A 14342-nucleotide genomic window follows, 5' to 3' on the forward strand; every position below is an offset into this window, starting at 1 on the left:
ATCCAAATGCTGGGAGAGGAGCGTTATTCGGAAGTAACCGTGAGCTGTCTGCGTGTGGTTGCAGGGGCATCGCACAAATACGACGGTCAAAGAATGTACACGACGCAGCGCCCAGCCCGGCCGACGCTGAGTGCTTTCTGAGCTCTGGGCTGCAGCTCGGCCTTGACTGCCGAGGTTAGACTTGTGGGCTGGGCAGGAGACCTCTCCCTGCCTGAGAATCGGGTGGCCCAGGAGGCACAGGGAGCCCCGGGTGGCCCAGGCAGAGAGGGTGTGGAGGTGCACCGGTGCCCCGGGGAAGGAGGATGAGGTGGGCCGACGGGATGGGTCAAGTGGAACAAAAAGCCCGAGGGACAGGGGCGGGAGGGACGGCCTTGGCCAAGGCCAGGATACAAAGGGGGGCTGCCCGGAAGCAGGACCAGGAGCCGGGCGCCTGCCCCAACGCTCACACCCCCCTCCCCCCCCAGCAGACTGGAAACAAGCAAACTCTCAGGACGTGATGTGACGGCAGCCAGAGTCACCACACAGCTCCGCCCTTGGGGCGCAGACGCGTGTGGGCGGCCATCTGTGCCTGGGACAGAGTTGGACAGTCACCAGGCGGGGACCCACCTCCCGACAGCGATCCCCCCGTGTCCTGTGCTCCTGGGCTGACGTCTAGACATGTTTCTGGCGGAGCCATCGTTCTGATTAGTGGGAGCCTCGGTCGATCAATGCGGGCACTTCCTGTGGTTTTCCCGGCTGTGTGGGCTTCCCCTGCGGAGCAGAGCTGGGCGCGGCTCCCGGACCCTGGGCCCACTCCAGGAGGAGGCTACCCTGGGGCACCTGCCCCCCGACCCCAGTCCCCTTCCAGGAACAGCGTTGCGCCTCTTCAGCGGCTGTTTCTTCCTTTTCCTCCTGTGGTTCCATGTTGCCTGAACGCGGGGCAGGTCTCCTCCCTCCGACCAGCGGCAGACAGCATTTCTCACTCTTGTAGTCATCCTTTGGGTTTGGGGTTCTCCGCGCACCCACTCTCCCTCCGTACCCAGGGGTCGGCTCGGGGCTGCAGCCACCCCCTTGGGGATCCCGTCTGCGCCGGGTCACCCAGGCCCGTCTCCCGGCCTGCCCTCTGGTCTCCCCCACTCTCTCTTTGTCCTTTCTTACTGCGGGTAATTTCATGGGCCCAGGCAGTTGGTCAAGCATTGTTCTGGGCGTTTCGGTGAGGGTGTGTCTGAATGGGATTCACATCCGACTCAGTAGACCAAGTAAAGCGGACCACTGAACCTGATCCGGGGGGCCTCCCATGGTCAATGACCCGTCCCCCAGAGAAAGGGGATTTCTCTCACCTGACTGCCTTCCTATCAGGACTCAGCTTTTTCCTGCCTTGGGACTCAAACAGAAACAATGTGTCCTTTTGGGTCTAGAGGCTGTTGACCTTCAGGTCATCCTGGGCCTCATACTTGCACAGTGCAGACCTGGGACTTGTCAGCCTCTGTAATTCCGGGAGCCCATGCCTTACAATAAACACACACACACACACACACACACACATCTTTGGTTCTAGTTCTCTGCAGAACCCTGACTAATAACGTAAGATTTTAGGAGAAAAACATGTTTGGGTAAAAGCTGTTTATTAGGTCAAAGCCTTACCTTGGGGCGCCTGGGCAGCTTAGCCGGTTGCATGTTCGACTCTTGATTTCGGCTCGGGTCACGATCTCACGATTTGTGGGGTCGAGCCCCGAGTTGGGCTCTGTGTTGATAGTGGGGAGCCTGCTTGGGATTCTCTCTCTCTCTCCCTCTCTCTCTCTCTGCCCCTCCTCTGCTCGTGCACACGCTCTTTCTCTCAAGATAAATTAAAATAAAAACCTAAATAAAAAAATAAAAGGTTTATCTTTCACATGACCCCAATTCCTATGTTTGGAACTAAAGAGGATGTGGAAATCATCAGGTATCTCTCTTTGCAGAAGGCACATGGCCCACTGGCACCATGGCGGTGGCTGGATGGGCAGAGTGAACGGCCGAGGGCGGAGCCCCCCGTTCAGCATAGGGAAGCGTCCCGCCTGCGTCCCACCCGAGGATCCCTTGCTTTTGCATATTCTCCTGAGGAAGACGTTGCTGGAAGGGAGGATTCTTGAAATTGAACTTGGCAGTCATTCATCTTTGTCCCTAGGTTTGCTGGGAGCTGAGGGGAGGAAGTCACGTGCATGCGGGGAAGCCCCTCAGGACGGTGAGGACCGTGCCAGACTCCGGGAGAGGACGGGACCAAGTGGGCCCCCGCGTCCGGGGCTGCGCAGTGGGGTTCTGACTTCGGGAGGTGCTTCGGGGTGCAGCCTGCAGCCTGTTTCTTGTGCAAGCAGCCAAGCGGGAGTGTGGGCTGGGGACATGAAGAGAGGGAGAAATCCTTGCCCTTGAATAATTAATCACTTCATCTTCTCTCTCAAAAATTGCTTTATTATCTCAAATGGAACTCCTTTATTTTTCATTACCCGGTGCATAAGTGACATTTAAATAAATGTCTTGTGGCATCCTGCTCCACGGCTTTGTTCCTTAGAGACCTCTCCTGCATGCCAGATTCAGGAGTTTGTGGAAACCATCCTTTTCGCAGCGCACAGCTGGGTAACAACTCATTAATCACCCCCTCGTCATCTTATTCCTGTGTTTGCGGCAGCCCGAACTTTGTTATCACGGCAGGAGCGACGTGGGCTGAAAATTTCTTGCCCAATATTTTGCTATATCCAGACAAGTTAGAATTTTTTCATGGTAGGTGAGACAGTGAACAGAGAGAGCACTGATCCGTGCCTCTCCTGATATGTTCTTGAAACCAGTATTTTTTAAAAAAAAATTTATTTATTTGGCCGGGGGAGGGCCAGAGAGAGAGCGGGAGAGAGAATCCCAAGCAGGATCTGTGCTGTTGGCACAGAGCCCGACTTGGGGCTCGAACTCATGAACCACGAGATCACGACCTGAGCGAAACCGAGAGTCAGACGCTCCACTGACTGGAGCCCCAAAGCTCAGTATCGTTAATACGGCTATTTTTTGTAAGTCATGTATCACACAGCATTAATTCTCACATGATGTGGCCATCAGTCTATTTTTTCAAGTTACATAGAATAGAACAGTTGGGAGTATTTCTTCCTTAACTGCTAGGTGATGGGGTTAAAAAAACCCTGAGTTATCCTTAAAGAGTAAAAGGAATGCTTCTGAGGAAGGAGACCACGCAGGGAGTATACAAACGGGTCTCTTTTGGGAAAAATAGAGAAGGAACTAACTTTATATTTAACGGAGTCTTTACTTGAGTCAAAGAGGTGGCAGTCACCAAGGTGTGCAAATATAAACGTACAGCAAATCTATTGCACGTGTTTTCTGGAAGTTCTTTGACAGGCAGTCCCTGTGGACGGGCTTTTAGAGTGTTCTCTTCTGATATGATTTGCATAAGCTTGCAAGAGTGAGATTCAAAACTGTCTGAGTTTAGGGGCGCCTGGGTGTCTCAGTCAGTTGAGTGTCTGACTCTTGGTTTCAGCTCAGATTGTGATCCCAGGGTCGTGGGATCAAGCCCCGCATCGGGTTCTGAGTGAAGTGTGGAGCGTGCTTGAGATCCTCTCCCTCTCTCCCTCCCTCTCTCCCTCCCCAGCTCACGCACGTACTCTCTCTCTCTCTAGAAAGAAAGAAAGAAAGAAAGGGAGTTAAAAAAAAAAAAAAAAGAAAACAACAATTCAAGGGAAATGGGTGAGTGTCTCTAAAATGCAGGGACCAAAACACATCAGCCCAAAACACATCCTTGCAGATGCTGCTGGTTCCTAAGGGTGTGTGTGACTCTCCCTCCTGGGTCCCCGCTGATGTGCAGGGATTTCCAAACGGGGATCCACAGTCCCGCAAGGAACCGAGGCTCCACAAAGACCAGAAAGCAATAAAAGGGGAAGTTTTACATCAAAGTGTGTGAAAACTATACTCCAGGGAAAGTGCATAATCTTACACACCTCCATTACTAAAAACAAAAGGTTAAACATAAAGGAAATTGGTACTTAGCCAAAGAATATAAAAATCTGGACATAAAAAATTAGAGGAAAAATATGACTCAGGGGAGAGATTTCATAACAAGAGAAGCTGAAATTAATAAATTTGAAATAAAAAAATGGTACCAAGAGAACTGAAAGTTGGGTGTGTGCCCTTCCCCCTCGTACAACACGTGGGCGATATTCCTTCAAAAAAATTTTTGGTTGTTTTTAATGACAGATAGTTTCTTTAAAAAAAGAACAACAAATTCATGAAATTCTCATGAGCCTGATAAGTAAAAAGAAGGGGAACAAATATTACATGAGATTGGGAAAGGAGGGAGACGCAAACGCAAGGTGGTCAGTCGAATCAGGAGAGAACGCTGCTCACGATTCCACAGCGATGCACAGACAACTTCCTATCAAAATGCAAATCAGAAGAAGAAAATATAAGAATTTTCATAGAAGGATCAGAATATGATTGACATTCATCACATTTTTGAAAAGACAATGTTCAGATGGCTACCTGGTCTTTTTACAATTTTAATTTAATTTAATTTAATTTAACTTAATTTAATTTAATTTAATTATTTTTGAGAAAGAGAGGGGAGGGGAGGGGAAAGTGGGAGAGAGAATGAGAATCCCACGCAGCCTCCACACCCAGCACGGAGCCCAACTCGGGGCTCGATCCCATGACCCCGGGATCATGACCTGAGCCAAAATCAAGAGTTGGACGCTCAACAGACTGAGCCCTCCCTCAGGTGTCCCTCTACCTGATCTTTAAATAATTGGTTATTGGTGTGGTATTTAAAGTATTCTAGGACACAGGATTAAAAAAAAAAACTTGTAAAGTAACTCAGTTTATCAGAGAATCTAGTGTTCTCAGTTATTGACATTAATACAATTTCAAAAGGAATCATGTTAATCCCGATCATGAATACAATGCTGCAAAACCGAGCCCAGAAATATCTTTAAAAGCGATTCAAAATAACTTCAGGAATAATCTATTATAGAAGGGTGGTTCAAAAATAGTAAACTTTTGGGGTACCTGAGTGGCTCAGTCAGTTAAGCATCAAACTCTTGACTTCGGCTCAGGTCATGATCTCATGGTTCACGAGTTCGAGCTCTATGTTGGGCTCTGTGCTGACAGTGTGGAACCTGCTTGGGATTCTCTCTCTCTCTCTCTCTCTCTCTCTGCCTCTCCCCCTCACGCACGTTCTCTCTCTCATTCTCTCTCTCAATAAATAAATAAATAAACTTAAAAAATAGTAAACTTTTGGCATTCAATTAAGACAGAAAAATCATGTGATTATGTCGATGCTAAAAGGTAAAATTTAGCAATCGTTCCTCACAAAAGTTACAGGCAACATGGGAATAATGATCCAGGGCTCACGTTAGATTGATCCAGTCTACTCCTGAAAAATAAAAGTAAGACAAAGCCAAATAGAAGAATATTTTACAGAACACCAACAAGTGCTCCTCAGAACTATCAAGTCCTTCAAAAGCAGCACAAGCTGAGAACCATCATAGTGTGCGGAGGCTAAGCAGCCGCGAGGACGGGATGTCATATGAGCCACGGACAGGATGTGTTAATTAAGAGCAAAGTGGGAGTGGGGTTTATGCGGAACCTCTGAACTGTCACGGCACGTTTTTTTATGCATGTGCAATTGTTCAAAAGTAAAGCTCATTAAAAACTTTAAAAATTACGCATATGTTATGTGTATGCGTAGATCTGTATATCCTTGCTTGCAAATAACTATATGAGCAGAGGAAATCATGAAAAGATACTTAGGAGGTTATTAATTTAATGTCAGTTCAGGGAAAGGGTGAGAGGGAGGGGTAGATATTGTGATGAGCAAGTAAATCTATGCGTTTCCAAACATTAGAAGTAACATGCTATTTGGAAGCATTTTTTTTCATTTATTATTATACCAACACAACTGATATTGTGTGAAGATATATATATATATATATATATAGAGAGAGAGAGAGAGAGAGAGAGAGAGAAACAGAATATAAAAATATAGTTTACTATAATACTACATAGTATACTATGTATATAGTATAAAAACAGTATAAATATATAGCATAAATATATAGTATATATACTATAAATATACAGTATATATATACTATTTATAAATATATAGAGCAAATATATATAGCATATATAGTGTAAATATATAAAATATATACACTATGTATAAATATATAGTATAGAGTATAAATACATAGCATAAATATATAAATATACATAGAATATATGATGTAATGGTATATATATATACACATATATACACATATAAACACACACACAAACATCTCTATACATATATGATATAAATTATGTGTCTGGCAATGGTCCTGGGGTGGAGAAATTCCAGAAGAATATAACTTTCTTCCTTATACTTGCCTTGCTCACAATGGTGAGCTGGTTAGTGGTTTCTGATCATATTGTGAAAGAAAGAAAGAAAGAAAGAAAGAAAGAGAAAGGGAGGGAGGAAGGAAAGGAAAGAAGGAAGGAAAGGAAAGAAGGAAGGAAGGAAGGAAGGAAGGAAGGAAAAGAAAGAAAGAAAGAAAGAAAGAAAGAAAGAAAGAAAGAAAGAAAGAAAGAAAGAAAAAGAAAGAAGGAAGGAAAGAAGGAAAGAAAAGAAAGAAAGAAAGAAAGAAAGAAAGAAAGAAAGAAAGAAAGAAAGAAAGAAAGAGAGGGAGGGAGGGAGGAAGGAAAGGAAAGGAAAGAAGGAAGGAAGGACCTGCTGAGGTCGGAAGCAGGAGCCCGCTCACCTGGAAGATTCCATCACAGCAGCGCCTCTGAAGATGCCTTGTTTATGAACCTCCCTCGCGGTCACTGACACGTGTGCACAATCTATCCATGCCCCCGGGAGTGGGCTGGGCCAATATTCCGTCATTCATTCCGCATCATTCCTGTCATACACCCCGTTCTGGGCCCCCCATTCGTATGTTGTCTCAGTGAATAAGCAGTATTCACGCGGTAAGAACATGATCGTGAATATTTTACAACCCCGTTGCACAGGTGGCTCCTTACGGGTGACCCCTGACTCTTGTGACTGCACGTGGCAAGGCGTGATGGTTAGTTTTCTGTCAGTGGGACTGAGCTAAGGGGTGCCCAGCCAGCTTCTACGACATCACCGGGCGTGTCCTTGAGGGTGTTTCAGGAGAGACGACGTTTGGACCAGCTGACTGAGTAAAGGGGGTCACGGCACCAAGGTGAGCGATCATCCATTGTGACCAGAACAAGAAGGCAGACAAAAGGCGAATTTGCTCCCCGCTTGGATAGGAGCCTCCACCTTCTCCTGCCCTTGGCACCCGCAGGAGTCACGGATTTGGGGACCGGGCAGACCGTCCTGAGGCCAGATTTCCGGGAGGGGGAATCAAGAGCTCTGAGGTCTGTGGCCTGAATGGCGGGTGAGTGGTGGTTTCCTGCGCAGGGCAGGCCTGGGGGGGACGGGGTCCAAGGCGGGAGAGCCTGATACTTCTGACTTGTTCTCACAGCCAGGCTAAGTGTGAGACGCATGACAGATGGAACTGGAGATCACACGCGGACAGGGAGTATGTGAGCCCGGGGCCCAGGAAGCGGTCAGCTCTGGGGCAACTAATGCCATCAGAGGCCAGGGGGCCTCGCACGCGGTGAGGGCAGGTGAGCTCACCCAGGGCTGATACGGGGGAGCCTGGGGCCTGGTGGGAGAGAAACACCCAGAGACTGGGAAGCGGTGGCCTGTGAGGCAGGTGTGGACCAGTGTCGGCAAGTGCACGCTCCCCGAGGAGGGGGTGGGTGTCAGCCTTCCACAGACGCTGGAAAGCAGGAAAGATGCAGGCTGGGAATTCAGCCCTGGCCTTGAGCACACCTGCCTGTCCTTCAGGCCACAAGCAGGCCCAGGAAGGTAGGACACTTAAGAAAACGTCGTGGGGGAACGGCAGGGTGGGACGTGAGCACTGACAGACTCCCCGAGTCCTTCCGTGGCCCTGAGTTTGCACTCCACGCTCCCCCCAACCCTCGCTCCTTGTGGCGAAACCTCTTCCTGTGATGTCTCCCCTGCCTGCATTCGGACCCCGAGACTCCTCTGCCAAGGCTCCCAGGACATCACTCAGTTTCTCTAACTTCTCTCTCTATCTGTAAAATAGTGATAACAGTAACGCGATACCTGACATTCACATCTAACCCAATAAGCAAATGAAATTGTGTAATTATAACGCACTGTAACCGTGTAAGACTTCATATAACTACTCACAGGCCTTGTATTTTTCCCTTTCTATTTCCTTCTTACCAGAATCTGAGAAACGCTTCTGACAGTAAATCAATATTAATTTGAGAACAGCTCGGGAAGATGTTCTAAGTTAGGAGAAATTTGAATTATTGAAGAATTTTATATAAATAGTGTGGGTATACCAAAGAAAAAAATGGATGTTAGAAAGATATAAGTTTTGGCTTTAGTTAAAAAAAAAATCCTTTTAACATTTAGCTATATCCAAAAATAGAATGAACCGCCCCCTGCCCCCGTGTTAGGTCAGGAGATCCCGAATTCAAGACAGACTGTCCTAACATTTGCACCCAGTGGGCAAGACCACAAACGGGGGCCCACAAGGCATATTTTTGTACTTAAATATTTAAAAGAAATAAATCGAGCTGACAAACTATTAAATAAAACATGTTCTGCGCCCCCCACCTTGAAAAATAAACCATTATAAACTTCTAGATTCATATTTAGAGTATGAAATTCTTTTGGGGTTCCACTGAGCCATATTTTGGCTGAAGGAGGGCCGCCACCCCTTACCCTCACCCGTGTCCCCTTCCTCGTCCCCCAGGGAAGGAGGAGGAGGAAGGAGGAGGGCTCTCACAGCCACCAGTCACAAGGAGGCTTCAGCCCGCTCATCCAAACTCTGCTCAGACGCCCTCAAAGAGCCACCCTTTGGCCACCGAAGGATCAGAGCCACTTGTGAAATGTCTCATAGACGAGCTGGGCTCAAAAGAAGGGGCTCAACTAATTGACCTTTTGAGGCCTCTTTAGAACTCTATTATTTGCAAGCATTGTACAAAAGGTGAGCCAAAGTATATGTGGGAACATGAAGACAAAATGAATTATGTTTTCCATTTATAGTTCAGAGTAATCTACGTTATCCAGTAATGTATCAGAAACGCAAGATAGGAATTAAAACATCTCCCATCTGAATAGCCACACCTCCTGAATTCATAGGGTCTGAATCCTATTATATGTTAAGTGCTATTGCAAAACCTCTAAAATACGTAGCAATGTTGATCTTAAAGTAGGAAATAGAAACAAAAAATCATCATAAGTAGATCCAAGTTTACCCAGGACATTTCTGGGTTTTGCCTCCTGTCCAGGAATAGTCACCAACACTGCTCCTTTTCAGCCTCAAAAATGTCCCAGTTTGAGGGTAAATTACGTGACTGCCTTACTCATGGACATCGAGTGACGTCTTCTCGCTCTCTCTTCACTGCAGTGAAGGCACGTGTAAGCCAGAAGTAAAGATTCACATATAATCAAAGGACTTATTTGTTTGTTTTTAAGTATTTATTTATTTATTTTGAGAGAGAGAGAGAAAGAGCATGAGTGTGAGTGGGGAGAGGCAGAGAGAGAGAGAGAGAGAGAGAGAGGGAATCCTAAGCAGACTCCATGCTGTCAGTATAGAGCCCGAAGTGGGGTTCCGACCCACCAACTGTGAGATCATGACCTGAGCTGAAACCGAGAGTCAGACGCTGAACCGACTGAGCCCCCCAGGTGCTCCTCGAGGGACTGTTCTAAGTGAGAACGTTTTCAGAGATCATCCTGTTGGAGCCTGTGGTCGATTTCCAGTGAGCCTCCCAGGACCCCATAATTCTGAGGGTTGGATTCTCTTTTTCCCACTGGAGAAACCGTAGGCCAGGGGTCCCTCTCAGTCTGTCACTGTGCCCGCCTGCGTCGGGGGGGAGGGATGCGGTCTGAGTATGGCCGCTCCTTAGCCTCACGTTCTGGAATTTTCACAATAATTGCCTGGTTGCCAGGTGGCCTTCTTGGAAGGGCACTGTGATTGGGAATGTCCTATGTCACCATCTTGACGATGTCACTCTTTAGTCTCTGAATTTTACTCAGTTCGCTCAGGGCAGAACGTGGCCTCCCAAGGGGGTGGTGTAGCCGTGAGTGGCTGACAGAAGCATGCTTGAACCCCACCTCCTGTTGTCCTGTGTGTCACACTTGTGCCCCGCCACCACATGCGGTAGAGGAAAACGGCCCTGGGGACAAGGACTCCATGGGCTAAGAGAGCAGAGAGTGGGTGATCAAGGGGGCACTCAATCCACATGGACAGGAAGACCCCTAGACCCAAAGAGTGGCAAGGCGAAGGCCAGAGGCTGGAACCATCCAAGAGGAGGCAGGATCCTGCAGCCAGAGGAGAAGAGAGGGCTCAGGAGACACCGCGCTGGGATGAAGGGGACAACGGGGCACGGAAGGAAAACCAGTCTCGGCCTGAGATGCCACCGGAGAGGCGGGGGCTGCTGAACTGTCAGCTTTCCATTTGACCAAAAGGCTGGCGGACTTGTACAGAGCGGTCTAGAATTTAGAGAAGCTTGACGGACAAGGCGTGTGGGTCCGAAAGGATACGGTGGAGGGTGTGGGGAGGAGGGGAAGAGAGGGTTTGTGTTGGCTGGACCCGGGCACAGGCAGTGCGTCGTGCCTGCACGGGTTTTCCAGCTACAATCATCCGTGTGTGTTCCCCAATATTCCAGTCGGCTGAGAGAACTAGGTCAACCTTAGATAAGGCGGGGATGAGAAACTCTCGAGATTACAGAGCACAGATGTCAGCTTTAGGATCTGTGTGGCCCGGGGAAGCCGAAAAGCTTAAGAACAGAGAGCAAGCGTGAGGCGTGAGCCTCGCATCCGCGTCGAGGGTCGGGGGTCGGGGGGGGGGGGGGCGGGGGAGGACAGACGTGGAGCCTCCTTAGGCCTCAAAGCACCGGGTACAGCTGGGTGGAGGCTGAAGGGGTGGTTAAAAATAGAGAATCAAGATGAAAACCAACGGACTAACAAAGAATCTGCCTCCTCTGTGACAAGGCCTGCCTCCGAGAGGCATCATTCCTGGCCAGTTTACGCCCGTGTCTGGACCTTATCTCTGGAAGCAGGGTGTGGCTGTGGCGCATCCCCGAACCCACGGCTCAGGACGGAGGCCTCGGGGTCCCCGTGCCTGGAGTCTTGCTGCTGAAGGCTCTCGGCTGACTCCCTCCCCGGGAATTGCCTCAGAGAGGGCGTGGGGAGGGGACAGCCCACGGTGACCAATCCCACGGTTGATCTGATGTGGGATGTCTCTGAAGAGCCAACCCAACTGCAGAGCTCTTATTGGGGGGCCACCGAACTCCTGGACAAAAATCAAAGGCCAACTTCATTTTCTTCTTCCCTTTTGTGGGAAGCCTTTATTTTCTTGGGCCTGGGCTTCCCTTTTGCCAGTAGATGTGCAAGGCTCTTTACGTTTTGGGGCCGAGGGCTCAGCTCGGCGGGTCCTGCCCGTCCGAGGATTAGGCTCCACGGGTGGAGGATGGAAACAAGGGTTTGAACTGAAGGGTCAGCCCGGCAGGTGGACCTCCGGGGCCCGGGCATTGTTGCTGGGAGACAGGGTGCCCTCCGGGCGCTGGGGACCTACACCCCACCCTTGTGGGTAAGCCCCCAGAAAGGACAGCGGCTTGGACAGGCCTTAAGGGCCACAGCACTGGGGGAATCTGGAGGACCAGAAACATCTAGGGATGGAGGGCACTGTCCCCTTAACACATCCCAACGAGATGGTAACCTCAACCATTTTCAGGAGATACGTTGACATGGCGTTTGGTAAAAATATGATGAAAAAGCACACTTTAGTGCAACGGGTTTCAAATTCTACCCCGTGTCATCAGGATCGCCGGGACTGATCACTAAATGCAAGTTGCTCTGTGGACCCTTCAGAATTTCTGAGTCCGGAAGTCTGGGCGGGGCTGAAAAGGGCCTAATAACTTCCCAGGTGCTGCTGGTACAGCTGGTCCCAGGACCGTTGTCTCAGAGGAAACAGGATGGACGTGAGACCATGAGACGCTTAAGGGACACAGGCCAAAGGTGTGTGTTTTCACTGTACGTGAGCTCGTTCAGTGGCCAGCCAGGGTGTCCCCGGCCTTGTCCCTTTGGCTCCTGCCCCGATGTCACTTTGGCCCCGCCTCTTCCTCGATGGCGTCTGGCACTCTGCGGGCCTGTGAACTCAGGTCCTAAATGGAGCTGCTGGAGCTCAGGTGAACGAGGGATGCTGGCCTGGGGTGGGGGGCTCAGGCCAGAGGAGTTCGGTTGGCACTTCGTGTAATGTACAAAGGTGCCCAGCAGAGGGCGAGGGTGAGGTTGGGGTTTGGCCGGTGCCCCGGAAGGTAGAGTGGGAAGCACCTGCCCCAGGAAGGTTCTTGGCACAAAGTGTCTCGTGCGCCTCAAGTCGTGCATTGCCTTGGGGCAGGGGGAGAGTGTGTCCACCCAGACAGGGGTCCTTTTGCTGGGTTGCATACAGGCTAAATGTCCGTTGGCCAAGTTGTAGGGGGAGGGAGCAAGGTGGGAGCAGAGCTGAAGAAGCTCTTTTTACAGCCCCCCCGAAGGCCCCGGGGCTCCTGTGTGGTTCTGTGGAGAAGACAGGCTTCCTCTAACTGAGGGATGCTGGACTGGCTAAGCTAGCTTCAATTTGCTTCAGAAAACCGAAGCCTGCGCGTTTCTCTCACCTGACCACACTGCCGTTTGTCTCAGTCTCTGCATTACCCGGGGGGCTGGCTCCGCGGGTCCCTGCTCCAAGCAGCCTCAGCACGACAGGGAACCTGATAGAACTGCACATTCTGGGGGCCCACCCCAGCCCTGCTGAGCCCCAAAACCTGGGGTGTGACCCGGCTGGCTCCGTTGAACATGCTAAGAGTTTGGGAGGCACCGGCCTGGAGCTTCTCGCCTCCAACAAGCTTAGAAATCTCATGGGGATCTTATTAGAGTCAGATTTGGGGAGCAATCAGCTCCTTCTGGCCAGCGAAAAGTCAGGGCTCGCCGGGTGATGGGGAGACCAGCGACATCACTCAAAGCGCAGCACTGCTGTCTACGCGGGGCCTCTGAGGTCCCCGCATCAGGGTCTCGGGACAAATAACGATTGTATGTGGCAAAATGCGGATTCCTCTGCAGCGTGGAATCTGCAGAATCCACTGGTTCCGTTGGCCAGCCCCCGGTCCTCCCCTCCCCGAGCGCGGTGCCAGGAAGGTCGGCCTCCAGTATTTTCCGCCCGTCCCATCCCTTCACCATGCCTTGGCATCCTCAACTTCCGTTTTACCATTTAACCTGATAACCCACATTTGAGGTTGTCATGGAAAACAACATCCCGATTTGTTAGACTGTGTGGTCCTCTCAGATTCCAGAAATGGAGGCAGGCAGTGCCCAGAACCCACCGTCGGTGCACCTGCTCCCTCCCTGGGATGGCTTTCCCCCTCCTGGCCGTGGGTTCACTTGTAATGCAGAGCGGACCCAGATGGGGAGCAGCCACTGTGCTTTCCTGTCTTGCCCCAGGGTCGTGGCGCTTGGGGGCTCAGTTGGATGAGCATCTGACTTCGGATCAGGTCATGAACTCACCGTTGGTGAGTTCGAGCCCCACGTTGGGCTCTGTGCTGACAGCTCGGAGCCTGGAGCCTGCCTCGGATTCTGTGTCTCCCTCTCTCTCTGCCCCTCCCCTGCTCATGCTCTGTTTCTCTCTCTCAGAAATAAATAATAAACATTAGGGGCACCTGGGTGGCTCAGTCGGTTGAATGTTTGACTTCTGCTCAGGTCATGATCTCACGGTTCATGGGATCAAGCCCCACATCAATGCTTGGGATTCTCTCTCTCCTTCTCTCTGCCCCCTCCCTGTTCACACTTGGTCGCTCTCTCTCTCTCTCTCTCTCTCTCAATATAAATAACAAACACTAAAAAAATAAATAAATAAAATAGGGGTAGAGTTGCCCAGGGTAGCCTTCATGCAGTTCGACAGAATGGTGTATTTTTCATATTCCAATGGCCCTGGCTTCTAGGTCGGAATTCAGATGAACCAGTGGGAATCCTAAATTTTCTCGATTATAATTATCATTCTAAGGTATGATTTTTAAAAAAGGTATTTCCTGTGAATAATAGAGCACAATTTTACTTTGGAAATGACATCAAAGGAGAAGGCAATTTGAAACTATACAGAAATTCAAGACAGTTTCAGAACAGGGAAACGGGATTCTATAAGCTACACCAAACGTGAAAAACAACAAAACGCTGCCCAGTTCTCTGGGAAAAATTGTCACTAAAAAAGACTGGGTTTCAGTAGGGCGAGGCAATATTCCTCAAACCCGTAGTTTCAATGCAATATTTCATC

The sequence above is a fragment of the Acinonyx jubatus genome, chromosome D4 (assembly GCF_027475565.1).
Source record: "Acinonyx jubatus isolate Ajub_Pintada_27869175 chromosome D4, VMU_Ajub_asm_v1.0, whole genome shotgun sequence".
In the NCBI taxonomy this organism is placed as follows: domain Eukaryota; kingdom Metazoa; phylum Chordata; class Mammalia; order Carnivora; family Felidae; genus Acinonyx; species Acinonyx jubatus.